The 26,119-nt window shown below is 35.9% G+C and overlaps 1 protein-coding gene and 1 long non-coding RNA gene across 2 annotated transcripts in view; one reads left to right on the top strand and one right to left on the bottom strand.

Moving 5' to 3' along the window:
* The window catches only part of MED26 (mediator complex subunit 26), a 113,770-nt gene that overhangs the window by 55,470 nt on the left and 32,181 nt on the right, over window positions 1-26,119 (top strand). The gene's annotated exons all lie outside the window — the stretch shown is intronic.
* Window positions 17,315-26,119, bottom strand: part of LOC127545062 (uncharacterized) — a 44,165-nt gene continuing 35,360 nt past the window's right edge. Inside the window, exon 4 of the long non-coding RNA XR_007949582.1 lies at window positions 17,315-18,009. This is a non-coding gene — a long non-coding RNA (uncharacterized LOC127545062). The remainder of the gene's footprint in view (window positions 18,010-26,119) is intronic.

Genomic DNA, 26,119 nt, shown 5'->3' with positions numbered 1-26,119 from the left:
ATGTGGTCATTATATCCTAAATAAGTAGGTAAGTGAGAATTTAGCCTAGTCATCTATAGCATTTCTGTTGCTGTTGAATTTCCTGATAGACATCTTTATTTATGAAGATACCAGATCTAATTACTGGGGACACAAATGGTTGGGATGATAGATGAACCTAGGTGGGAGTTGGGAGTACAGAACCTGAATTTGTGTGCTGAATATGCTCATTAGACTCCAGGCCATGGTTAAAACAATTACTAACCAGATGATAAAGGCACTGGATTTGTTAGCAGACCAAATCACTCCAACATAGGTTGGTATTAGACTATTTGTTGGCTGAAGAAGGTAGAGTTTATGGGAAATTAAGTTTTTGCTGTGTGAAAATTGATGATAATGAACAAATAGTGAAGGAAATTGCCAAAGACATCAGAAAAATTGACCCTGTCTTATTCCAGCTCTAGTCCTCACTGATGTGATCTATGGTGTGGGGCTTGTCACCAAATGATGGCAGGCACCAAAAGTTGGGGTTCAGTCATGTGAAGAATTCACAGTGGCCATTCTCTTTGGCAAAAGGTAGATTTATTTGGGGGGAATAGGTTATGAACAAAATGAAGGGATATGAAATAAAGTTTGGGGAGCATGTAATAAAGACAAGTTCCTCAGTAGAACTCACAATTTCCAGTAGAAAGAAAGCACCTCATGAAGTTGGGATATGCCCTAAGCTGGCAGGCTAAATCCTGAAAGGGACTTGGCACCCTAAAAGAGTGGGTTAGCTATAAAGAGGAGAAATAGAGTGGAATTAGAGGAGATACCATGAAGGAATGGAAAGGGGAAAAGAGACCACAGGTGCTGTGGTGGCTGACCCAAAGGAATGTAGCAGCCTTGGGATGGTCCACAAATAGGTTTTATAGGGAAAAATTAACCTCAGGGACATAATTGGGATTGCCACAGAGGAAAGATTGAACAGCCTGGAGGGGGAGGTCCAGTTAGACTTGGAGTATTAAAAGGACAAGGATGGACCCCAGTAGAGAAAAAAGAACAAATCAAGTCCAGAGAGATTGGAGACTGAGACTAAGGATGGTTGAGGAAATGTTATCAAGAATACGTGAGTTCTTCAAAGGTTAATAAATAAAAAAGAGGGAAAAGGGATGAATGGGATAAACTGAGTGAAGACCTTTCATGGGAATATGACCTTGAACTATGCCCTAACTGTAATTTAGAGACTTCGAAGTAACAAATTGAGCTATATAGCTAAAAAGCTGCATCGTTCTCTGGGAACAGATTTCTTGGGGAGCTTCTGGAAGCAGCCTTAGTTTCAGTTCAGTTCAGATCAATAATTACCTCAAATGCAGCCAGCAGTTAAAAGTTCAAATCCTTTATTGTCTCCTTCAAAATAGCCCTGTTAGTTTTCCTTTGAGGCCTATCTCTACCTCCTTGATTCCAAGAGCTCTTGCAGCTTGTCCTTTGCTTCTGCCAGCTTCAGCCTCTCTTCTTCCAAATCTCCAGTTCTGCCCAGCTGAAATCTCTGGCTTCTCAATCTCCTCCAAAGTGAATCCTGGCTGAGGCCCTTCCTTTTTTATGTTCTTTTAGAGGTGTGAACTCAAAGGTTGACTCCTCTTCTGAGAGTGGGATTGTGGGAGCTGTGACTTGTGAATCTCCAATGCTAATGTGTGAACTCTTAAAGGTGTGAAAGGTGTGAAGTCTGTACTAGAGAACTGCTAAGCACGATGCTAAAATTAGACAACTGACTTAGCACTTTGTAAGAATCCTAACATTTTGTGAGTCTGATTATGATTCCTTGGTACTTGGGTTCTTTCTGGATGATTATAATATTTTTTCCTTTGATTTGGTAGTTCTGGATTTTTGGCCTTGACATTAATGGGACTTTGGGTAGGTCTTTCAATTTACTTTATCTTCTATTTCTTTTCTTTTCTTTTTTACCTGTTTTGTATTATGGAAGTGCTTTTTAAAATTAAGTTCAGAATAAAAGAAATAAAATTTCAAAAAAGGAGATAGCTGGTGATCCAGTTAGAATAAAAAAAAAGTAAAGAAATAAGAAAACTATAAAGGCATTTATTAAATATTAAAGTTTTAAAAAAGAAAGAAAAGACAACATTTGAAGGTATTCGATATTTGGGAGATGGGCTATAGAAGCAGCAGCAAAGGAGACTGAAAAAAGCAGAAGAGAATCAGGAGAAAATACTCTGAAGAGAAGACAGATTATTTAGGAGGAAGGTATTAGTAAATACATGCTGTCATTCTACAAAAATTAAGCAATACAAAGAAATGAACATTTTTCATGACCAGATTCAGCAATTAAGAGTTCACTGGTAACCATGGAAAGAATAGTTTAAGGTAGAGTTTGAAAATTAAATTAAATCAGAATACAATCTTCAGAAGTAAGAAAAAAAAAGAAATGGACAATTAGCCTGATTATTTTCTTTTCACTTTCCTCTGTTGGTTTGTCATCCTTTGACTCACCTCTAAATTATGAGGATCCTCCTCAAGGGCCTTCTTTTTCTTCTTTTTAAACTGTTAGCTATTTGACTATAAAATATGATTTTTTTTTAAAGATACTGTAAACTTGGCTGCATTTTTAGGTAATAGGGAAGAAAACAAAGATTAGAAAGAGTGTAAATAATTGGGATGACTGGCTTCCAGAAGAAATGGAGAAAGACTAGATCAGGAGATTAGGATCACAAGTGGAGGTTGGTTGGCCTCACATAAAGGAGAAAAAATAGAGCATATTAAGTAGTTTTTAAGTAAAGAATAGGATAATGATCTCAAGTATAGATGGAATAGGCAAAGTGAATAAATCAAATTTCCCTAGAATGTAGCTAATGTGAACTAAAAGATACCTTGAAAATAATTTGGTTTGATCCTACCCTCTCCCAAATTTACAGATAAGTAAATCAGCCCCAAAGAAGAGAATGATCTGTCTATGGTCACATGATGAAATAGCTAAGTTAAGAAATCATTTTGCTTTCCAGTTCAGAGTTTCTATCATACCCAGGAAATTCCCAGTGGTCAGGTTTTAATTTGTATCCAATATCTAACATATAATACCTTATATATTGGTGGTTAACAAATGTTTGTTGAACAGAATTGAAAAAAAGGAGATCAAGTTGAAAAATGTCATTTTCTCAGTATAAGATGACAATGCTGTTCTTAGGCAGGGACAAGGAAGAGTTGTAAGAGGCTTGCAAACAAAAGAGATTTGATGATCGAGTAGATTAGGAAAAAATAAAAGAATTGCCTGGCTATATTGTAAGCATCCAATTGAAATTAGGTAACAAATGTAATGTGCATAATTTGTGTTGTGCTGGTCACAACAAGTTTTGTGAGGCCATTCATTAGCCATGTGGATTAGCTAGTATTCTGCTTTGACTCAAAACATGACCATCAAGAGAATAAGGAATTTTCAAGGTCAAAATAATGCCAAGTTCAAATGATTATTCACCAGATAAAAATTGAAAAGTTTAGAAACTGAAGCAAAAGCGCAGATAATGGATGGCCTAAGAAAGCATGAAGGAAAGGCATAACTAGAGTTTGCACTGAGAAAAGCATAAGAAGAAAGTAAGTCATTATGATCATAGAAAATTTCAGCATTCTAGATCATGAAGGCAATCCCACAGACTGGTGAAGATACTAAATCATAAGAGTAAGGGTGTTGAACTGAAAGGCCTCAATGTTCTGAGTACATATCAACATAATTACTTACGTCCTTAAGCATAAGGGAAAGGGTTGAGGTACAGAAAAAGACTGAAGAGAGAATGATCTTGCCAACAGATAATATCTGGATCTGTATGTCTAAAATGTCACTACCGAATGCAGTATGAACTATTACAAATAGAGATTACTGAGTGGTGGTGGAAGGAACAGGTTTAGAAGTTACAATCTCTTTATGATTGAGGTCAGGGCTAGGGATAGAAGAGCAGAAATGACAGAAGGTATATCTACTTTTGAAGATGGTAGCCAGAGATGGGGAAGAGGCTTTGGGAGAAGACATAGGTAATGTAACCTCAGTTGTTTGACATCATAACTTGGTTACTGATTGGATTAAAATTATTTTTTATTATATAGATTATAATGATGTCTACCTAAGACCTCCACCTGGTGTGAGGCTGTAATTACAGTTAAAAGTCCACTTAAACAAAAGGCTCACTTAAGGCTGAGATGATCCTAGTTCATCTTACGGGTTCCACCTTGTTTCTCTTCCAATATAGCTGGATTTCAATATTGCATACAGTAATTTAGGATCTAACTTAAGTCTGTCTAGCTGCCCAGGACTTCATTTGAAGGAGAAAAGATGATGCAGGACAGAGCCCTGGGAGATATCCACTGTTATCAGGGAAAATTATGGATGAAGATCCAGAGAAGAGGAAGACAACTTTCGAATTGGTAGGAAAGAATCTGGAACGAGTAGTCATGAAAATCTTGTTTCAGTGTGAAAAGACTGAAGAGAAGAAGTTAAGATGATAAGGATTGAAAAAAGGTTTTAGAATTAGGCAGTTAAGTGATTATTGGTATTGGGGAAAGTGGTTTTGAGTGAATGATGAGCTGGAATGTCAAGATTATATAGCATTTAATCAGTCTTTAAATAGACAAAATAAGCATTATAATGCATGAGGTAAGCTTGCTTTAGGGTTATGGCAGTGTCAGAAGAATGGGATGTGTATAATAGATCTTGTAAAAGTAGAATTGACTGGGACTGGGTTAGCAGTTTCTAGGGCAAGGCACATGTAAAGAATTCATAATGGCATTTTCTTTCACAAAAGGTACCTTTAAAACTGGAAACTGAGTGGATGCTCATAAGTTGGAGAATGGCTAAATAAGTTATGGTAAATGAATGTTAATGGAATTTTTTTTTTTTTTAAATAAGAAACGATCAACAGGATGATTTTAGAGAAGCCTGGAGAAACTTACATGAACTGATGCTAAGTGAAATGAGCATCATTCGAACCAGGAGATTATTATACATGACAACAACATGATTATATCATGACCCTGATCAGTTCTGATAGACGAGACTCTTTCCAACAATGAGATGATCTTGTGATGAAGAGCCATCTATACTCAGAGAGAAAGGACTATTGTGGGAACTGAGTGTGGGTCACAACATAGTATTTTCACTCTTTTTGTTATTGTTTGCTTGCATTTTCTTTCTCATTTTTTTGGTGGGGGGGGAAAGAGGGGGAAATTTGGAACACAAGGTTTTGCAAGGGTCAGTGTTGAAAAATTATCCATTTATGTTTTGAAAATAAAAAGCTATAATTAAACAAAAAAAGGTACCTTTATTTACAAGAAGAAATTAAGGATAAAATAGGCCCAGGAGTGGTAAATATGAAATAGATTGGGGAGAGCAATAGAAATAATATTACATAAAATTACAATTAATTAAAAAAGAAGGGATTATGCTATTGACTGATGGAATAACCCTAAGAGAATTGATTAGGAAAAAGACCTCTTGAGTCACGTGGTTGGAAATGAGAAGAAACATACCATTTAAGGTGGAGAGTAAGTTGGCTTTCTGATTGGATACAGTAAGGTGGGATTTCTAAAGACCTCCACCAGATGGGACTGGGTTGAGGCTGTAATGGAAGTATCTATTTGAACAAAACTAAAGGCTAAGATGATCCTATCCTTGCCCTTCCCTGCTTGCCTCATGGAGAAATATAATCTTATCAGTGCTTCTGACTTTGTCTTTTTGCTTACATTGATATCCAGGACTTCATCATAGACTATGACACCTAGCTAGGTTTGGCTGACTGGGAAGGGTTATGGGGTAGGATAAATGGAGTGCTGTACTTGAACTAAGAGAGATGTTCAGTTTCTCTTTCCAGTAGTTGTCATATATTCATTCTTTGCTTGCTTTTTCTTCACAAGTCGGTGCTAAATGTCAAATGAGAGAAAATTTCTTTCTCTGATAGTTTGGACAGGCCCTCAAGTACCCATCTAATCTAAAATATATCTCTATATCTCTTCTAGAGCATATCCTAAAAGTGATCATGCAATCTCAGCTTGAAGAGTTTCCAGGATGGGGGAAACCCACTTGCCTCAAGCAACCCATCCTACTTTTATAAAAGTCTCTTTTGTGATATCACAGTGAAGTCTGACTTTTTGTTGACCCCATTTGGGGTTTTCTTGGCAAATCTATTGGAATGATTTACCTTTTTTTCTCCCTCACCCTCCCACCCCCTCCAGTTCATTTTAGAGATGAGGAAACTGAGGCAAACTGGGGTGAAGTAACTTGCTCAGGATCGAATAGTTAATAAGTGAGGCCAAGTGCCTTCTTTACTCCCAAGCATTCATTCTTATCTGTTGTATAGCCTAGCTGACCCTTTATGTTTCTCCTTAAGATAAACTTTCGTAGTTCCTCCAGCATACCCTGGAGCTCAGAGGGCTTTTATTAGCTGTTTTCCTTGCTGCAAGCTCTCTAATTTATCATTATTTTTTATCAGAACTGAATTATTAAATTCCAGATGTGATCTGCCTTCTATGGCAACAAGGGACTATGAGTTCTTTACCTTGTGAAATATACCTATTAATGCAGTTTTTATATTATATATAAAAATTATATATGTTACATATAAATTTACATATAAATGTGTTTATTATATAATTTATAGTTTTTGTATTATATATTAAAATGTGTGTGTGTGTACATATAATGTTAGCTTTTGTGAGCTTCCACAACATTTTGACTCATTCAGTGTTCTATCCAAAATGATCTTATATTTATCAGATAAGCTTCTTTCTAACTACATCATCCTCTTCTATGTATTAAATACCCAGAGAATGAGAGCCAGTCAAAACATCTCCAGGTTAGGATTAAGTTTGGATTTAAAATTTTTTTTTCATCAATCAGTTAAATTAACAATTAACTCAGTGAACTGAGCTCTGGGGCTTTGAACATTAAAATGAAGTAATACCTACTCTCTAGAGATTACATTCTTTCTGTGAAGAATACATATAAATATGCAAGTATATGTTCATTAAATTTAAGTGTAATATTTTTTGCAGGGGTGGGTGAATGAATAAAGTAGCACCCAGGAATCTCCTATAGAAAATGGCATTTTGGCTGAGCTTTAAAGGAAAGTAGGAATTCCAAAAAAGATAGATATTGAAAAGGCATAAGAATTAGGAGATAAAATGTTATGTATTTCCAAAAGGAGATAATCACTTTGATTAATAACAGGCTGGAAAGGTCATTGGATCCAGGTTGCAAAGGGTTTTAAATGCTGAAAAGAGCAGTTATATTTTATCTTAGTGATATTAAGAAATTTGAATTCAGAAACGACATGGTGAGAATTGAATTTTAGACAGATCACTGGGACGATAAACATTTAAAAATGTTTTTGTTTGTTGACTAATGTAATGTAACATTTTCTAAAGTTAAAGTAATAGAGTACTTATAGAAAGAAAAATTTATGAATTTTAGAATTATTTAATTAATATTACATTAATTTACTAATATTAGATTAGTTTTCCCTGGTAATATAGTACAAATGTCATTCATGTTGTTTAATATATTTTAGCAGTACACAGTCAGTTGTATTTTCTTTAAATCTCTGTGCTGGTAGATACAGAGGGAACTATTTTTACTTTTTAACTAATTTGTATCCTCACATTCTTATCTAGTGAACCAAGTGTAATTGTATGATTCTGGCATTATCCAAAATCAGTAATGTCTTTTATAAAGACAATGGTATATGCTTATTTTTCAACAACTGGGCTAAAATAACTTGAAACTCAACTTTAGAAAGCTATGCTTTCTTAATTGACCATCAGAGAGAACTGAATGTGAACAATGGTGTTATAGCTTCTTCGAATATGAACTAAACTACTAAGCAAATGTTGCTTTTAATCAAAAGATTTCCTTCTGTATCACCTCCCAATACAAGTGTTAGAGATCTTAGACATTTTAAATCCAGGTTGAACTTTTCTTAGAAATGTGAGTTGTGTAAAGAATTGTAGAATAAACCTGTTTAATAATAATCATTAAAATTTATATAGTGTCTATTATGTGCCAGGCACTATGCTAATCATTTTACAAACTTTATAAACTCTCTTATCTATTATCTTCCCAAATGTTAATGATCCTCACAGCAACCCTGGAAGGGGGAGGTAGGTGCTGCTATTATCCTCATTTTATAGATGAGAAAATTGAATCACACAAGGCTAAATGATGCCCAGCATCGTACAGCTAATTAAGTAACTGAGGCAGGATTTTAACTCTGGTTTTCCTAACTTCAGGCAACTATTTTTTGTACCTGGTCTGTTTCTAGAATAATTACATATATATATATAGTGCTATTTGGTTTATAAATATTTTCTCACTTTATCCTCATATTAATCTCCTCATATCAACCTCTATCCCATTTTTACAAGTGAGAAAAATGAGACTGAGGTAAGTTAAGTGATTTTCCCATGTTCCCATAGGCAATAGGGAAGATTGGTAAATTTACACTGTACTTTAAGAGCATCAGAACTCTTAATTAGTTCTCACAAACTGGATTAGTCAATTTTTTATTAATAAATCCAATTTGGCATTAATTTTTTAAAATTTGTACTAAATTGAATTTTGCACTATTCAAATTTCCACGAATCTTGGTATAGCTATATTCAGGAGAAATGTGATAGGAACTCGAACTAGGGTTTAATGTGATGATATTTAAGTACAGAGAAAGGGACAGACAACGGAGTTGTGAAGGTAGGGTCTGTGAGACTTGGCCATGAGTAAGAAATCCAGGATGACTTAAAAATTGTGAAAGTGAATATCAGGAAAAATTGGGGTGTTCTGGATATATATATATATATACATATATATATATATGTACATATATATATATATATATGTATATATATATAAATTAGAACTTTTAAAGATGGCTGAGGTTTTTGGGAAATGTAAACAGATCTGTTTTGAACATACTGATGTGATCTTAACTCTCACTTAACTTCATTGGTTATTTTTTCAGCATTAGTAATGTCTAAGGTCCTTTTTAACTCATCAGTCCTACAATCCCAGTACTAATCTTCCCCATATCTTATTATTGAAATAGTCTTTGAAGATCACCTTCTATCCTTCTCTGCTTAGAAACCTCCAGTATTTCTTCTTTGCCTATGATATATATTCTATAACTGAAAATTTAAGGCCCTTCAATACCTGGCTTCAACTATTTTTCTAGTCCTTTTCTGGATATAACTTGTGATTTCATTGTTGAAAGAAACTGCACTATACTTTATCTGCAACTTTGAGCCATAGGTGTGTAAACTGACTTTAATTTCTTAATACTGTTTTGGGACAGTGCTTACATATTTAGCTGAGTCACTGGCAGATTTGGCATTTTTATATAAAGATAGATTTACAGTGCTGGAATTATTAATTTTTCAAAGTTTCAAAGCAAATAATATGAAAAAGGAAAAATAGTTCCAAGGACAGCAGAGACTTCACCCTAAGGCTCACCCATTTGAGTTTGAACTTTGAAAAATGTCATTAGACAGTGTTAAATCCCTCTTTTTGTTTTTGTTTTTGCAAGGTAGTTGGGGTTATCACTTGTCCAGAGTCACACAGCTACTAAGTATTGTGTCTGTGATCATATTTGATCTCAGGTCCTCCTGACTCTAGGACTAGTTCTCTATTCCCCTCTATTTAAGTTTAATTAGTTCTCTATTTAAATACCTTTTTAGAACATCTCCAACAAGTCAACAAACCTCTCTTTAAGGACTTCCATTAGCAGGGCAGTCACTGGGCAGACTTACTCTACTCTTGGAAACTTCTGATTGTTGAGTCCTCTCTTTTACCTGAAACTTGTCATTATAGAACTTGTAGAACAAATGTTATAGTTCTATCTGCTTTTTCAAGCCAAACAAACAAATTGAGTTCTTCAAATACTGGAAGATAGCTATCACATCCTCCCTAGGTCTTTACTTGTGCAGGCTAACCTTATTTAGATTTTTTTCAGCCAATTCTTATATATCATGGTCTTTAGTCTTCTTTTCATCCTGGTTATTCTCCTGGATCTGCTTTGGTTTACAAAGTCCTTCTTTGAAGGTATGACACTTGAAGTTGATCATAGTATTTCATATGTGGTCGAACTGGACATCAGGATTATCATCTCCTTGTAGTAACAATGATGTTGATGATGGTCTAGTGGCAGAGCAGAAAATTGAGATGAGAATCCCCTTCTGGTCAGCACGTGTTCAATGTGAAAGAATTCATGAACCCGAAATATTAGTGGCAAAAAAGGAAGTTTATTGGCACTGAAAAAGAGAATCTCTTCACAGCCGGCAGGAGTCCTGGCAGGCATCTATGCCAAGAAGAGAGATTCATTGACAGGGCAAAATCCAGCTTTGGACATTCTGCAAAAATATGGAGTTTAGAATTGTCCTTTATTGAAGTATGAGGCTAAAACTTCCAGTTGAAAAGAAAGCCAGTGCCCCCAGGCTTAGGTATTTGGAGTTTCAAGCCACTCAATATCAAGCTGAGATCTCTGGAATTTCCTGAAGATCCAGGCCATCCCCAAAAGATCAATGGGGAGGTGGTGGGGGGGGGGGGTGATTTGCCTGATATTTCCAATTGAACGACTAAGCTTAACTTGTCTGGGGAGGTATGCTTTCCCAGGAGGGCCTGGGACTCTGAATCTCCCTTCTTTTAAAGGGAACACAGTTTTCAAAGTTCATCTCTGTCAATATGACCTGTGTTTATTTATAAGCTAATATTAGGGTTTTGTTCTTTTTTTTGCTGAAGCAATTGGGGTTAAGTGACTTGCTCAGGGCCACACAGCTAGAAATTATTATATGTCTAAGACCATATTTGAACTCTGGTCTTCCTGACTTCAGGGCTGGTCCTCTATCCACTGCCCCTCCTAATAATAGTTTTTATTTTCCACATTATTATTTAACATTAATGTTAGCAATTAACATTGTTGATTTAATTCTGTTTCTGGTCTAATAAAAACTCAAGGTGTTTTGCTTTGTTGTTGTTTTTCCTTATCACACAAACTGTTTTCTAGCTATAACTTCTCTGAGTTATATTTGTACAGTTAATTATGCATAGATAGTACTTATTATCTGTGGCTTTGGACAAATCATTTAAATCTCTCGAGATGTCAATTTCTTCATCTATTAGGAAGTTGGTCAAGATGACTTCTAAGGTACTTTTAAACTCCATTTAAGTATAAGTCTTGATCAGACCCAGCCATTCAGTTATTCAAAGCTTCAGAACGAAATTTGATGAAAGAATAAAAGGATGAAAGAAAACAAACAAACAAAAAAGAGATGGTCTTTATGTCAAGAGCATCAAGATTCTGCTCATTTTGGTTTTTGATCCTTCTGTGTGGTTCAGAAATGGTGAGGAGTCACCATTAATAAAAAAAAAAAAGCTGAAGAGATTTCTAGAAGCAAAGCAAAGTTTATTATACATTCTCTCGAGAATCAGGCGTCCCACCAGTGGAGCAGAGAATCGAAGGGAGGAAGAACCGTTGGGGGCAGGGTCAACACTTTTAATTAATCCCTAATGCAAATACCACCTCACACCACTGACTCTCATCCTCATTGGCTGAGGATCTTACATTCTAAATGCAGGAACTACCCAAGAAATTGAACTTGACCATAGTTGCCCATATTTGACTGAAATGGGGAGAAAATGATGTCATGGGAGGATAGCAGGAAGGGGACTTAATAAGTATGCCCTTGACTCAATGCTCAGAGTTCTTCAGGCCTACTCAAACTCTGAAGTAGATGAAGCCTTACTCGATTTTCACAACTGTCTTAAGAGATCTCATCTCATCTCATTCACTTCTATAATTCTTTTTGGTCATTTAATTGTAAATTCAGTGTATGCTTTCTAAAAGGTACATTCATAATAGAAATATGCAATTTATCTAATTGATTCATTGTGTTTTTTTAATATTGAAGTGTTTGTATTTGTTTAAGTTCATAACAATAAAAAGAATTTTTAAAATACTTTGCCCAAAACAAAAATTGTCTACTGCATTTTTCTTTCATTCAAATAACTTAGAAAAATAAATAAAGGTAATTTGATATGATATATTGTTAATGCCATGACAGGTCTTAAGTCTTAAGCTGCCTCTCTTTCTAAATATTCATAAAGAATCCCTTTAATATTATCTAGCATTTTCTCACAAATTAAAGATAGGCTCACTAGCTGACAATGTACCACTATAATATAACTTAACAGAGAAGTTTTATATAGTCAATCACCTATGGCTCAGTGTGGTCACCTAGCAGGTTTGAGAAGCATGTTTTGTCAAGTCGAAACTATCAACTCTCCAGTTCTTCATATAGAACTCTTTTATACTTTTGTTTAAGTCTCTTATTTTTTCTTTATCAAAGGCAGTAGATTCTCTACTTCGGAACATCCAAATTCTCAATTTGTTGCCTGATGGAGAAAAAGAGAACAACTAAGACACTGTATACCCAGAGATATACAAATGAATGTGGTACAGGTTTTAAAACTTTGAGGAATAACAAAATACCTCCAAGCATATCAAATGCTTGGGGAGAGGGAGGAAGAGAATTATTTATCTTTATGTTAACCCAACTACCACAAGCACAAGGAGGGAGGAGGGGGAGAGTGGGGAGGTACTCTCAGGGTAGGAAGAAAAGGGGATTGAAGAAAATACCAACTTTCACACCTGATTTTCTATTTTTATTAAAAAAATTTTTTAAATAACATACTCTGTAAGGGTTTCTTGAGATGGAAGATATATGAAAAGGAAACCAGCAGTTTTTGTTGTTGTTTTTAATAAACCATATTCTGTGATAAACCAGATCTTTACAATTATTAGAGTCACATAGTGGACTCAGAGGTAACTTGTTTTTTCCCCTCCGTGAGTACATATTTTCTCAGTAGAAACATTATGTACATAAGTAAATATATACAATATAGAAAGTATCTGAATAAACTTGAACTTATGAGGTCTTCCAGGTGTTCCACTTTGCAAATGAGAAATTATTGTATGAACTTAAACAGGATATATGAACAACTCATAGGGAATATAAATGGAAAATAAAATGCACTCAAAATTTGACAGGAGAAAGGGAGCTAGCAAGACTGCTTCTGAGAAATTATTCTATGGTTTTTAATGATTCCTGACTTCTCCCTGAAATATAGATCCATCCTTTAATACCCATTTTTCTTACCATTATGAAAAGCATTTTGGAACTCTGCCCCAAAGTCATTAAATTATTACATGTTTTGATCCATTTGATACTAGGCACTTTGAGGCATTTACTTCAGTGAGATCAAAGAAGGGGGGAAAGGACCCACATGTACCAAAATATTTATAGTGGGCTTTTTTGGAGTAGGTGTAGGGAACTAAATCGAAAATGAGGTGCCCATTATTTGGAGAATTGTTGGAATCCTAGTGTTAACTCAACTTGAAACAAGGTACTAAGTAGAACTAATTGATACAATGCTTATGTTCACACCTTTACTCATTGGAGTTCACACGTTGGGGAGATTTCAGGGTTTAGTATGAGATATCCGAATTCACACCTCCCTTGAAGCTCTTAGGGCCAGAGAGCACTCTGGGAAGAAACCCATAATCCCTCTCTCTCATATCCCACAATTCCACTCTCTCATATATAAGAGACAGACAGAGGCTCTCTGGCAGATTTCAGCTGAATTACACTGAGTGGAGCTGAAGAAAGCAGAGGGCAGAAGCAAAGGACAAAGCTGCAAGAGCTCCTAGAACCAAGGAGCGAGAGAGGCCTCTAAGAAAAGTTAACCAGGCTATAGATTGGAGATTGAGAGCCAGAAGCCCTCTCTCTGAGGCAAGAGAGATCCATTCCATTTTCCACTTGGCTGGCTGGAGGACTGAAGGACAAACCTTTGGATTTGAAGACATTTGGAGGGAGCTCTTGGAACCAAGCAGAGAGATAGGCCTCTAAGCTAACCGGGCTATATTGGAGACAATAAAAGATCTGAACTTTTATCACCTGGCTGTGTTTTGGATGATTATTTACTCTTAACTGAAACTAAGGCTGTTTTCTAAACATCTGTCCCATCTTAGCTGAAATTCTACTTTAACTCTTTTAACAAAATTTCTTTGTTGTACTCACCCTAATTTCTGGGTTGAAGAGACTTTCCCACTGGATCAGGATTGGAGCTTTTCTACTGAAATCCACTGAGGGGTCTTTTAGTCCCTGTTTTGGCGCCAAAATGTGATGATTTTCTTCTTTTAAATAATATAATATAAGATGGTTCTCTCTGGGAGAGATCAGGTTTCTCAGGGAGACTTTAAGACTAAGCACTGGGGATACAAGTAGAAAAGTCAGTGCCTACTCTCGAGAAGCTTATATTCTGTTGGGGAGATAGCACATTTAGGAGGTTTCAGTTATAAGTGTGATGGAAAGGGCCTATGATCCTCAGCAACAAAGTAGTTGGTGAAGCTTCGGTAATTCTTTTATTTTTTAAAATTATTTTTAATTTGTGGAATAAAAAAAAGCATTTTCCTAACAGTACAATAAAAAAGTGATTGTGCATGAAACTGCAAATCTGCTATTCACAATTTGCTATTCCTTTCAAATATATAACAAAATTAACACGCAAATTTCACACACACACACACACACACACACACACACACACACACACACACCATCTCCTCACCATCTCCCCACCCTAGAGATGGCTACTGTTAGCACAGATAGAGGGATGTGTGAAGTCGTGGAGGATTGAAGGCTGTGTGTGTAAAATTCTTTTATACATACTCCTGTTTATCAGTTCTTTCCTTCGAAGTTGATGTCTTTCAAAATGACATTTCTACTGACAAAAGCCTATCAGTTTCTGATGTTGAACCATTTGACAGTGCCAAGGATTTTAGTGACAGGACCTTTTTTCCCCTGGGTTTTCAGGAGCTGGGATTATTAGAACAAGAAGGAAGAGCAGGTCCAGGCAGCATCTCCATAGGGTTTGCTTTCTAGAGAAGATGGCTGCGGGCACTGAACTAGAATAGAAGCCTTGCTATAACCAAGGCTTTTTGCTTCAGGATCCTGGGCATTTTACATTGGGGTCTGAGGGGAAATGGTGGCAGTTTGACTGTTTAGCTAGCTTGGAATCCCTACCCTACATCTGTGCAGTCTGCTGGCAATTGGTAGGAGCTGACCCCTTCTCCACAGGAGTGCTAAGCTAGGAGCTAGACTGAAGACCTAATGGGTCCTCAGAGAACTTATCTTTCCCAGGGATCTTATTACCCTTCAGTTGATGGCAGTTAATCAGCAGTTTTTGTCCTTCATGGGGGGAAAGTTGGGCCTCTTTCTCTAGTTTTCCCCCTCAATCACAGTTGTGAGGGCTGATCGGGAATCAGGTTGGGTAGGGATTCTTCTGACCAAAACTCTTGGGGCCATCTCTACCAGGTTTTGTTGGGGAAGTGCTGCTTTTACTTGCCTGGCAGATGATGCCTGTCTTCTTCCGAGTGTTCTACTGCTTTCACCTAGACTGACTGGCTTAATGCTTATTGACATCTTGATTTCTCAGCTCCCTTCCAGCTCTAAATCTGTGATTTTATTTCTGGATTCTGATAGTTGTAATGCAATATGCTTTTTTTTGTGACTTGGGCAATTTAGTCTACTTTTCTGGGCCACAGTTTCTTCATCTGCAAAACAAGTATTAAATTGAATTGTATCTTAGGTTTATTTCAGCTTTAGGTCTACAATTCTTCAAATCTTTGAAAAGCTTTCCATAATAAGTGGAATTTTGTGTTTTGAAGAAATTGAGTTTCCTGAGACAGATATTGGGAGAGGGCATTGCAGACAATGTGAGATCATGTGTGAAAGCATTGGGATGGGGGAGTTTTTATATTTTCAGATAAAATGTTAGTTCAGTGTTCCTGGTTCAAGTCCCACCTCTAACATCTGCTGGCTGTGACTCCATGGGGATGTCAATTCATTTTTCAGTTCTCCATGTCAAGGGTATCAAATTCACATAGAAATGGGGACTACTCTAATATCATACATAAAGATTCTTGTGGCTACATGTACATATAATAAATAATACATATAAATTCAGATTTAGAGACCTGTGTTTGATTCCTAGAGCCTAGTTAACCACCTCTGTGACTTTACTCTGTCAGGCTTTAATTTCTTCATTTGTGAAAGGGAGAGTTGGACCAAATGACCTTAATTTAAGAGATCCTTCCAGCTATGAAATTTCTTTTAACTGAATGTCATAGTTAAGAACTGTAATTCAAGGTAGTATTCTGAAATTATAGGGTTCTTATTATAGGAGATATTTATTGGGTGATTTCCTGCAACCTACACTGCTTTTGAACTTCTTTGGAAGTTAGATTATCTCTAAAATTATCTAAGATTATCTAAGAAAACTTATCATTAGGAAATCTCATTATGTTGCAAGATTGAATCTGCCTGAATCTAGTATTTCATGGTATGTTCTGTCCCTCTGAGTGGGCCATATGACTACAGGACAGTGCCATGAGCTCCAGGGCTTCTTTTTAAGCAAGGAATTTAGTTACAAACTACTATGTACTACCAGCTACACTGCTTTTGGACATAGCCAGCATACCCCTGTCTTTTCTTTCCCCCTTCTTTCGATTCTCTCATCTTTCCCCCCACTCCCCTTTCCAGCTCTCTCTTATTTTCTCCCATTAGATTGTAAGCTACTTGAAGGCAGGGACTGTCTGTTTTTATTTGCCTCTCCAGAATTTAGCACATTATCTAGAATATAGAAGGCACATTTAAAAATGTAGCAGCTTTAGTAGATAATATCTATATAGACTAGCTGTCTTATAGCAGATATATCTGATTTGGGAACAATATAATTACTGAATATATTTATACTCAACCATATAATGAAAGCCAATGTGTCATCATGTTTAGAAAGCTAAGTCTGCAAGACTTAGGTTCACATCCCATTGTGACACCTAATATGTTACTATATTACTAATATGGTTGAGTCAGCCATTTACCTACACATTGCTTAGTTAACTCAACATTAAATTTTGGTTCAATAAATTTCTCTTTCCGATTTTTCCCCTCCCTCCCTCCACCCCCTCCTCCAGATGGCAAGCAGTCCTTTACATGTTGAATAGGTTACAGTATATCCTAGATGCAATATATGTGTGCAGAATCGAACAGTTTTCTTGTTGCACAGGGAGAATTGAATTCAGAAGGTATAAATAACCCGGGAAGAAAAACAAAAATGCAAGCAGTTTATATTCATTTCCCAGTGTTCTTTCTTTGGGTGTAGCTGCTTCTGTCCATCCTTGATCAATTGAAACTGAATTAGTTCTCTTTATCGAAGAGATCCACTTCCATCAGAATACATCCTCAAACAGTATCGTTGTTGAGGTATATAAAGATCTCCTGGTTCTCATTTCACTTAGCATCAGTTCATGTAAGTCTCGCCAGTCCTCTCTGTATTCATCCTGCTGGTCATTCCTTACAGAACAATAATATTCCATAACATTCATATACCACAATTTACTCAACCATTCTCCAATTGATGGGCATCCATTCATTTTCCAGCTTCTAGCCACTAGAAACAGGGTTGCCACAAACATTTGGCACATACAGGTCACTGGGTCTGTATCCTAAGGAAATCACAGAAGAGGGAAAAGGACCCACAGTAACAGCAAGATTATGTGATGATCAACTATAAAAGACTTGACTCTTCTCAGTAGTTCAGTGATCCAAGGCAGTCCCAATAAACTTTGGATGGAAAACGCTATATGTATAACCAGAAAAAAATAAAACCATTTTTATTTTCTGCAGTTACATGTGACACAAATCATTTAACATTTTTTTAAAATAACTTTTTATTGATAGAACGCATGCCAGGGTAATTTTTTACAGCATTATCCCTTGCATTCACTTCTGTTCTGATTTTTCCCCTCCCTCTCTCCACCCCTTCCCCCAGATGGCAAGCAGTCCTTTACATGTTGAATGGGTTGCAGTATATCCTAGATACAATATATGTATGTAGAACCGAACAGTTTTCTTGTTGCACAGGGAGAATTGAATTCAGAAGGTATAAATAACCTGGGAAGAAAAACAAAAATGCAAGCAGTTTATATTCATTTCACAGTGTTCTTTCTCTGGGTGTAGCTGCTTCTGTCCATCTTTGACCAATTAAGGCTCTCTTTATCGAAGAGATCCACTTCCATCAGAATACATCCTCAAACAGTATCGTTGTTGAGGTATATAATGATCTCCTGGTTCTGCTCATTTCACTCAGCATCAGTTCATGTAAGTCTCGCCAGTCCTCTCTGTATTCATCCTGCTGGTTATTCCTTACAGAACAATAATATTCCATAACATTCATATACCACAATTTACTCAACCATTCTCCAATTGATGGACATCCTTTCATTTTCCAGCTTCTAGCCACTACAAACAGGGCTGCCACAAACATTTTGGCACATACAGGTCCCTTTCCTTTCTTTAGTATCTCTTTGGGGTATAAGCCCAGTAGAAACACTGCTGCATCAAAGGGTATGCACAGTTTGATAACTTTTTGAGCATAGTTCCCAAATTGCTCTCCAGAATGGCTGGATGTGTTCACAATTCCACCAACAATGTATCAGTGTCCCTGTTTTCCCATATCCCCTCCAACATTCCCCATTATCTTTCCCTGTCATTCTAGCCAATCTGACAGGTGTGTAGTGGTATCTCAGAGTTGTCTTAATTTGCATTTCTCTGATTAATAATGATTTGGAGCATATTTTCATATGTCTATAAATAGTTTCAATTTCTTCGTCTGAGAATTGTCTGTTCATATCCTTTGACCATTTATCAATTGGAGAATGGTTTGATTTCTTATAGATTAGAGTCAATTCTCTATATATTTTAGAAATGAGGCCTTTATCAGAACCTTTGATTGTAAAAATGTTTTCCCAGTTTATTGTTTCCCTTCTAATCTTGTTTGCATTTGTTTTGTTTGTACAAAAACTTTTCAATTTGATATAATCAAAATTTTCTATGTTGTGGTCAATTTTACATTTGTTTTTTAAAATTTTGAGTTCCAGATTCTCTTCCTCCTCCCCCTCATCCCATTGAAAAGATCCATGTGAAGTCATGTTAAAAGAGGGAGCATTCTAGGAAGATGGCAGAGTAGTTTGGTAAATTTCAAGGTCTCCAGATTTCTCCCATAAATAGAACAAATTTGGAACATAGACTGGTGAAAAATCAAGAAGACTAGGGGTTCCCTGGTTCAAACAGAGAAAATCTGAAGAATGACCCCCATGTTGGGGATTAACCTGTGTGTAGTGCAACATCAAGTGGGGAGCCCTGGGATGAGCTGGGTGTGGCTGAAACCTCAACAGGAACCACGAGATTTTTACCTCCTGGGCTGTTTGTGGAGTCAGGGTCTAAGTCCAGGAAGACTTGAGGGATCATGAATGCCAGACCCAATTGTGTTGCTGAGAGGTAGCCCTGGGTAAGAAGAAAGCAACATACCCTTGAATGCAGAGACAGTGGGGGTAGGGATGCTGCTGGCTGTGGACACTTGCTGAAGGGAGAAGCCCTTGGTTTGGGATTCCAAGTCAGAGTGGAGAGCTCAAATAAAACTAGAGGCATTATCTCCCTCTTCATAATTAGAGGTGCTTACACTAATACTTTTTTTTTTTTTTTTTTGGTTAAGGCATTTGGAGTTAAGTGACAAAACCTACTCCAAAGAGTAATATGATACGCTTTTCTGCCCAGAGACAATTTATAGAACTTAAAAAAGGATTTAAAGTCAAATGAGAGACATTGAGGGAAAACTAAAATAAAAAAACCATCCAAGAAAAACAACTATGAAAAAATGCTTCTGTGTCTGTTTTTCCTCTGCACCTCATTTGTATAACATAATTACTAGTTTTACCTTAATTTTGCCCCAATATTTCCTTTGAGCTACTCTTTTTGATGGAGATAGAATCTTAAAGATGAAAATAACTCTTTGAAAAATAGAATTGGGCAATGGGAAGCCAATAAAGATATAAGAGACCAAGAAATAATAAGACATATTTTAAAGAATGAAAAAATAGAACACAATGTAAAACATAAGAAAAATGACAGATCTGGAGAACAGATCAGTAGAGAAAATACAAGAATAACTGAACTGCCTAAAGGTTGTGACCAAAAAAGAACCTTGACACAATATGCAAGAAATAATTCAAGAAAAATTTGCCCTGGCATGATGATAAAACGTGAGATAGAACATGAGGAGAAAATAGAAGTAGAAAAAAAAACTTAACAATCATCACCTCAACAAGATTGTTTGTGGAGAACACAGGTATATTATTGCCAAATTTAATTATTATTATCATGTTATTGAATGAGAAAAAATGGACATTCAACAAACTTTCAGGTTTTCTATCAAGAAATTGGAATTTAGTAGAAAATTTAACATGTAAAAACCAATATTGAAGATGAATTTCAAGGAATTTAATATGGACAAATTTTTTTTTACCTGTATGCCATATGTTTAATATTAATATTAACAGTGTAGCTCATCAACAAGAGTAGCTCAAAAGGGGATGTAGGGAAACTGGGATACTGATACATTGTTGGTGGAATTGTGAACACATCCAGCCATTCTGGAGAGCTATTTGGAACTAAGCTCAAAAAATTATCAAACTGTGCATATCCTTTGATCCAGTAGTGTTATTATTGGGCTTATATGCCAAAAAGATCTTAAAGAAGGGAAAGGGACCTGTATATGCAAGAATGTTTGTGCAGCCTTCTTTGTGTAGCCAAAAACTGGAAACTGAGTGGATGTCCATCAATTGGAGAATGGCTGAATAAATTGTGGTATATGAGTGTTATAGAATGTTATTGTTCTGTAAGAAATGACCAACAGGATGATTTCAGAAAGGCCTGAAGAGACTTAAATTAACTGATGCTGAGTGAAATGAAGAGGACCAAGAGATCATTATATACTTCAACAACAATACTATATGACATGAAAATTGATGGACGTGGCCCTCTTCAACAATGAGATGAATCAAATCAGTTCCAATAGTGCAGTAACGAATAGAACCAGCAGCACCCAGCCAAAGAACTCTGGGAAATGAGTGTGAACCACAACATAGAATTCCCAATCCCTCTATTTTTGTCTGCCTGCATTTTTGATTTCCTTCACAGGTTAATTGTACACTATTTCAAAGTCTGATTCTTGTAAATAAAAGGCTATTTAAAAAAACAAAGAGTAGCTCAAAAGAAATATTGGAGCAGAGTTAAGGTAAAAATAATAATTATGTTATACAAATGAAGTTCAGAAGAATAAACATAGAGACATTAGACTCTAATGTTAGAGAGTAGAGGAGGGCTCATAGTTCTGAAAATATAGTCACATTGGGAATAGGTTAAATAGCAACTCTACATATACATCGTGAAGGATATAGCATCCTCCAAAATTTATAAAGAAATGGGGAGGGTGGGAAGAGAATGAGCGGATGAGGAAGCAAAGGGGGGAAGTAAGAAGACAAGGGAAGAAATCCTGGGTGGAGGGGGGATTCAGTAATAGCAAGCAAGTTAAGGAGCAGAATCAAAGCAAAGAGTCAGCAGATAGGGGTGTGTGTATCTACCTATTTATATATACACAATATGTCCTTTCTTAATTATAGCCTGCTTGGGGGTGAGTGCAGATAAAAGTGGGGAGGGGAAGGTGTGCAGCAGAGGACAAAAGAACACTTTACATGGAAGTAAAGAAAAGATGGACACTTGTGAATATAATTTCTTCTACTAAGATACTTTATTGAACTGGTAATTTGTTGTCATATATTTGAATTCTCTCTGTTCTGCTGGGCACATGAGAATGTTCTCTCTTGTATTCTTTTTCTGTATTTTTTTTTTCTTATTCTGTTTATTTAAAAAGAAAAGAGAAATAAAGCAAAAAAAAAATGCTATAAGCTGTATTGACACAAATCAGTTCTTTCACTAGATTTGAATAATATTTTTCATCAATCCTTCATAGTAGTGGATTATTGTATTCTTAAAAAAAGCAAAGTTATTCACAGCTGATCATTACACAACTTTGCTATTTTACTTTATACACAGCACATTTCACTTGCTTGAACTCCTGGAAGACTTTCCAGGTTTTTCTGATAGCATACTGCTTATTATTTCTTGTAGAACAATAATATTCCTCCATAATACCACATCACAATTTATTCAACCATATTAGTGAATGGACATTTATGTATTTAGATAAATTTGACTCAGTTCCCTATAAGAAATTGAGAAATGAGGCCTTCATCAGAGAAACTTGCTTTAAAATTTTTTTCATAATTACTTTTGCTAACTGTATTTTTCTCCTGTTTATTTTATTCTCTCTTTTACCCTCTTTCCTCAAAAATGTTTTGCTTATGACCAATACTCCCACTATGTGCTCTTTCTTCTATTACCCTTTCCCCTTTTTAAAATCCCCTTAACTTCATAATTTTCTGCAGGGTAAGATAGATTTCTTTCTTTTTTTTTAAATAGCTTTTTATTTACAAGATATATGCATGGGTAATTTTTCAGCATTGATAGTTGCAAAACCTTTTGTTACAATTTTTCCCCTCCTTCCCTTCCTACCCTCTCCCCTAGATGGCAGGTTGGTGAATATATATTATATGTGTTAAAGTATATGTTAAATACAATATATGTATATGTATACAGTTATTTTGCTGTACAAAAGAATTGGGCTTTGAAATAGTGTACAATTAATGTGTGAAGGAAATCAAAAATGCAGGCAAACAAAAATAGAGAGATTGGGAATTCTATGTAGTGATTCATGCTCATTTCCCAGAGTTCTTTGGCTGGGTGCTGCTGGTTCTATTCGTTACTGCACTATTGGAACTGATTTGGTTACGGTAAGATAGATTTCTCTATTCATATTGAATGTGTAGTTTACTAAGTGAAAATAAAGTTCACTTCCCTTCTCTCCCCCCTCCATTGTAAAAGCTTTTCCTTGCTTCTTTTCTAGCAGATAATCAATGCCATTCTATCTTTCCCTTTCCAGTACTTCTCACTCCTTTATTTGATTTGTTTTTAGATATTATCCCTTTGTATTCACTTCACACCTGTCTGTTTTTGTCTCTCCTTCTCTCTACATATATACAAATATATATATATATACATACATACATATATTATACACTCTTGACTGCCAAAATAATGAGGAATAAATATCATCTTCCCATATAGAAATGTAAATAAACCATAAGTCTCTTATGATTTCCCTTTCTTGATATTATTTCTTTATGCTTCTCCTGGGTCCTGTATTTGAAAATCAGATTTTCTGAATTCAGCTCTGGTCTTTTTATCATGAATACTCAAAAATCCTATATTTCATCTACTATCTGCCTTTTCCCCTGAAGGATTACGTGCAGTTTTGTTAGATGGCTAAGTCTTGGTTGTAATCCTGATTCCATTGCTTCTGGAATGCTTCTCTGTATGTTTACAATATTTTCTCCTTGACCTGAAAGTAGTAATATAGCTTTAATATTCCTGGGAGTTTTCAAGATGTTTGGTAGATTCTTTCAGTTTTTCTTTTATCCTTTTGGTTCTAGAATATCAGAACAGTTCTCTTTAATAATTTCTTTAAAAATGATGTCCAGGCCTCTTTTGTTTGATCGTGGTTTTCGAGTAGGCTAATAATTTTTAAATTATCTCTCCTACATCTATTTTCTAGGTCAGTTGTTTTCCAATGAGTTATTTCACATTCCCCCTTTATTTTTTTTTCATTCTTTTGCATGTATCTTGATTTCATTAATGTCATGAAGTCATTAATTAGCTTCTGTTTGCTCAATTTTAATTTTTGAAAAGTTATTTTCTCAGTGAGCCTTGGTACCTCATTTCCTACTTGGCCAATTTTGCTTTTTAAAATATTCTTCTTTATTAGCATTTTCTATTTCCTTTTGCATCACTCTCATTTCTCTTCACTGTTTTTCTTCTACTTACTTGATTTTCAGATTTTTGAGCTCTTCCATACCCTGAGACTAATTTCTTATTTATTTTTTTTTTTTTGGAGGCTTTAGATGTAGGAGCTTTGACTTTATTATCTTCTTCTGGCAGTGTGTCACCAGAGTATCTTTCTATGGTCAGAATCTTTTTCTGTAGACTCATTTCCCTAGCCTATCACTTAGCTTTTAATAAAACTCTGTTAAAGTAGTGCTATTTGTAGGGTGGAGCATGCGGTATCCCAAGCTTCAGGGATTTTGTGTAGCTGTTTTCATAGATCCTTCTAGGGAACCTATACTGTAAGCAAGCGCTGCTACACAGATGTGAGTATGGGCAAAGCAGTAGTCTTGCCATTATGCCAGCAAAAAGCCCTTGCAATCTCCATCTGACCAGTTATCACCCTTCCCATTCCCCACCTGTGAGCTGAGATCTCCTGAAAACAAGAAATGGATTGTCGATTCATTGGTCACCATAGGAGCAGTGCTTCTGCGTCACCTTCCAAAGCTCACTCCTGGACTGGGGTTCCCCTCATACCTAATATGTCAAACCTTTCTTGCTGAGTTGTCCTTGGGCTTTGTGGTCTGGAGATTGCTGCCACTTTGGAGCCCAGGTTGTGCTACACTGAGATTTGTTCTAGACCCATTTTTTAAAAGTATTTGGAGGGGTTTGTGAGAGAACTTAGGTATCTGGGCTCTGCCTCCTGCCCTAACGCCAAGATCTCAAAGAGATGAGAGTAGTACCAAATGACGTTAAAATTCTCTCCTGAGGAGTCTGAATGCAAGCCAAAAAAACAATGGTTAAAACTGAACATGAAACACTTCATTGGGTTAAGATTGAAAAGGACCACGACAAGGCTGTCTGTATTGGCATCTTTTGTGTTTAACTCATATGCAGAATATTTCATGTGAAATGCCAGACTAGATAAATCAAAAGTCCTAATTAAGGTTGCCAGGAGAAACATCATCTCAGGCAGATGATAACATTCTGATGACAAAAAGTGAAGAGTAATTAATAAAACTTCTGATGAGGGTAATGGAGGAGAATGTAAAAACTGGCTTGAAGCTTAACATGAAAAAGACTGTGGCAATTGGTCCCATTACTTCCTTCCAAATTTTATAGTCTTTATATTCAGATTTAATATTCTTGAGCTAAAAGATCACTATAGATAGTGATGTCAGTGGTGAAATTTAAAAGATGCTTTCTCCTTGGAAGGAAAACTATGGCAAATGTGAACAGCATACTAAAAGGCAGAGTAGATGTCTCTGGCAGAGGTTTTTCCATCAATATGTGGCTGTGAGAATTGGAATATAAGAAAAGCTCCACATAATTGACTCTCAAAATGTGATGGTGGAGATAACTTTTGAGTATCCCTTGGAGAGCAAAGAGATGAAATAGGTCAATACTGAAATTAATTCAGGCAATTCACTGGAAGGTCAAAAACTGAAAATGAAGCTTAAAAACTTAGATCACATAATGAGAATATGGGATTAATTGGAAAAAATTCAGGTATTGGAAAAGGGGACGACAGAGAATGAGATGGATAGACAGTATCATGGAAACAATGACCATAAATTTGGATAGATTTTGAGAGATAGTGAAGAATAGAAGGTGCCTGCTATAGTCCTTGAAGTCATAAAGAATTACAATCGGAGTAAACATATAACACTAATCCAATAGTGACAACTGTTCTGTGATGATGCATTAAGGTCAATAGCTTGACACCATGAGTTGTTTCTGCTGTTTATAGATGAGATTAAATGAATTTTCTAGAGATGTTGCAAATTAATTATCAAGTCAGGTCCATCAAGTGAAATCCCAGTGATCTTTTGCCCTTCTAAATTAAGCTAGTTTGATTGGAAATTTTTTTCATTTTGACTCAAGCCTATAGATTTCCTGAAGTTAAAGACAAATCAATGTATTAACCTCATACCCTTTTTGTTTTGAATTTCTGGTTTCATTGTCATATTTCCTGTTAGAAAATACTCTCTATATCAGTGAGTACGGCCAACAAGAGAGTCTTGGAGAGTTGCTTGGGACACTGAAAGGTTCAGTGACTTGCCTAAAGTATGACCAGTAGGCATTAAGACATGGCACTCCTACCCAAGTGTTCGTGGATTCTTATCCACTACCCCATACCAGCTAATTTTCATTTGTAAACTGCATGGATATGTAATAGGGTTATAAGAAATAGAACCAGACACATAGCAAGATATTAAGGTATTTG

The sequence above is a fragment of the Antechinus flavipes genome, chromosome 1 (genome assembly GCF_016432865.1).
Source record: "Antechinus flavipes isolate AdamAnt ecotype Samford, QLD, Australia chromosome 1, AdamAnt_v2, whole genome shotgun sequence".
In the NCBI taxonomy this organism is placed as follows: domain Eukaryota; kingdom Metazoa; phylum Chordata; class Mammalia; order Dasyuromorphia; family Dasyuridae; genus Antechinus; species Antechinus flavipes.
Note: the sequence above shows the minus strand (reverse complement) of the source record. Positions and strands in the feature narration are given on the sequence as shown.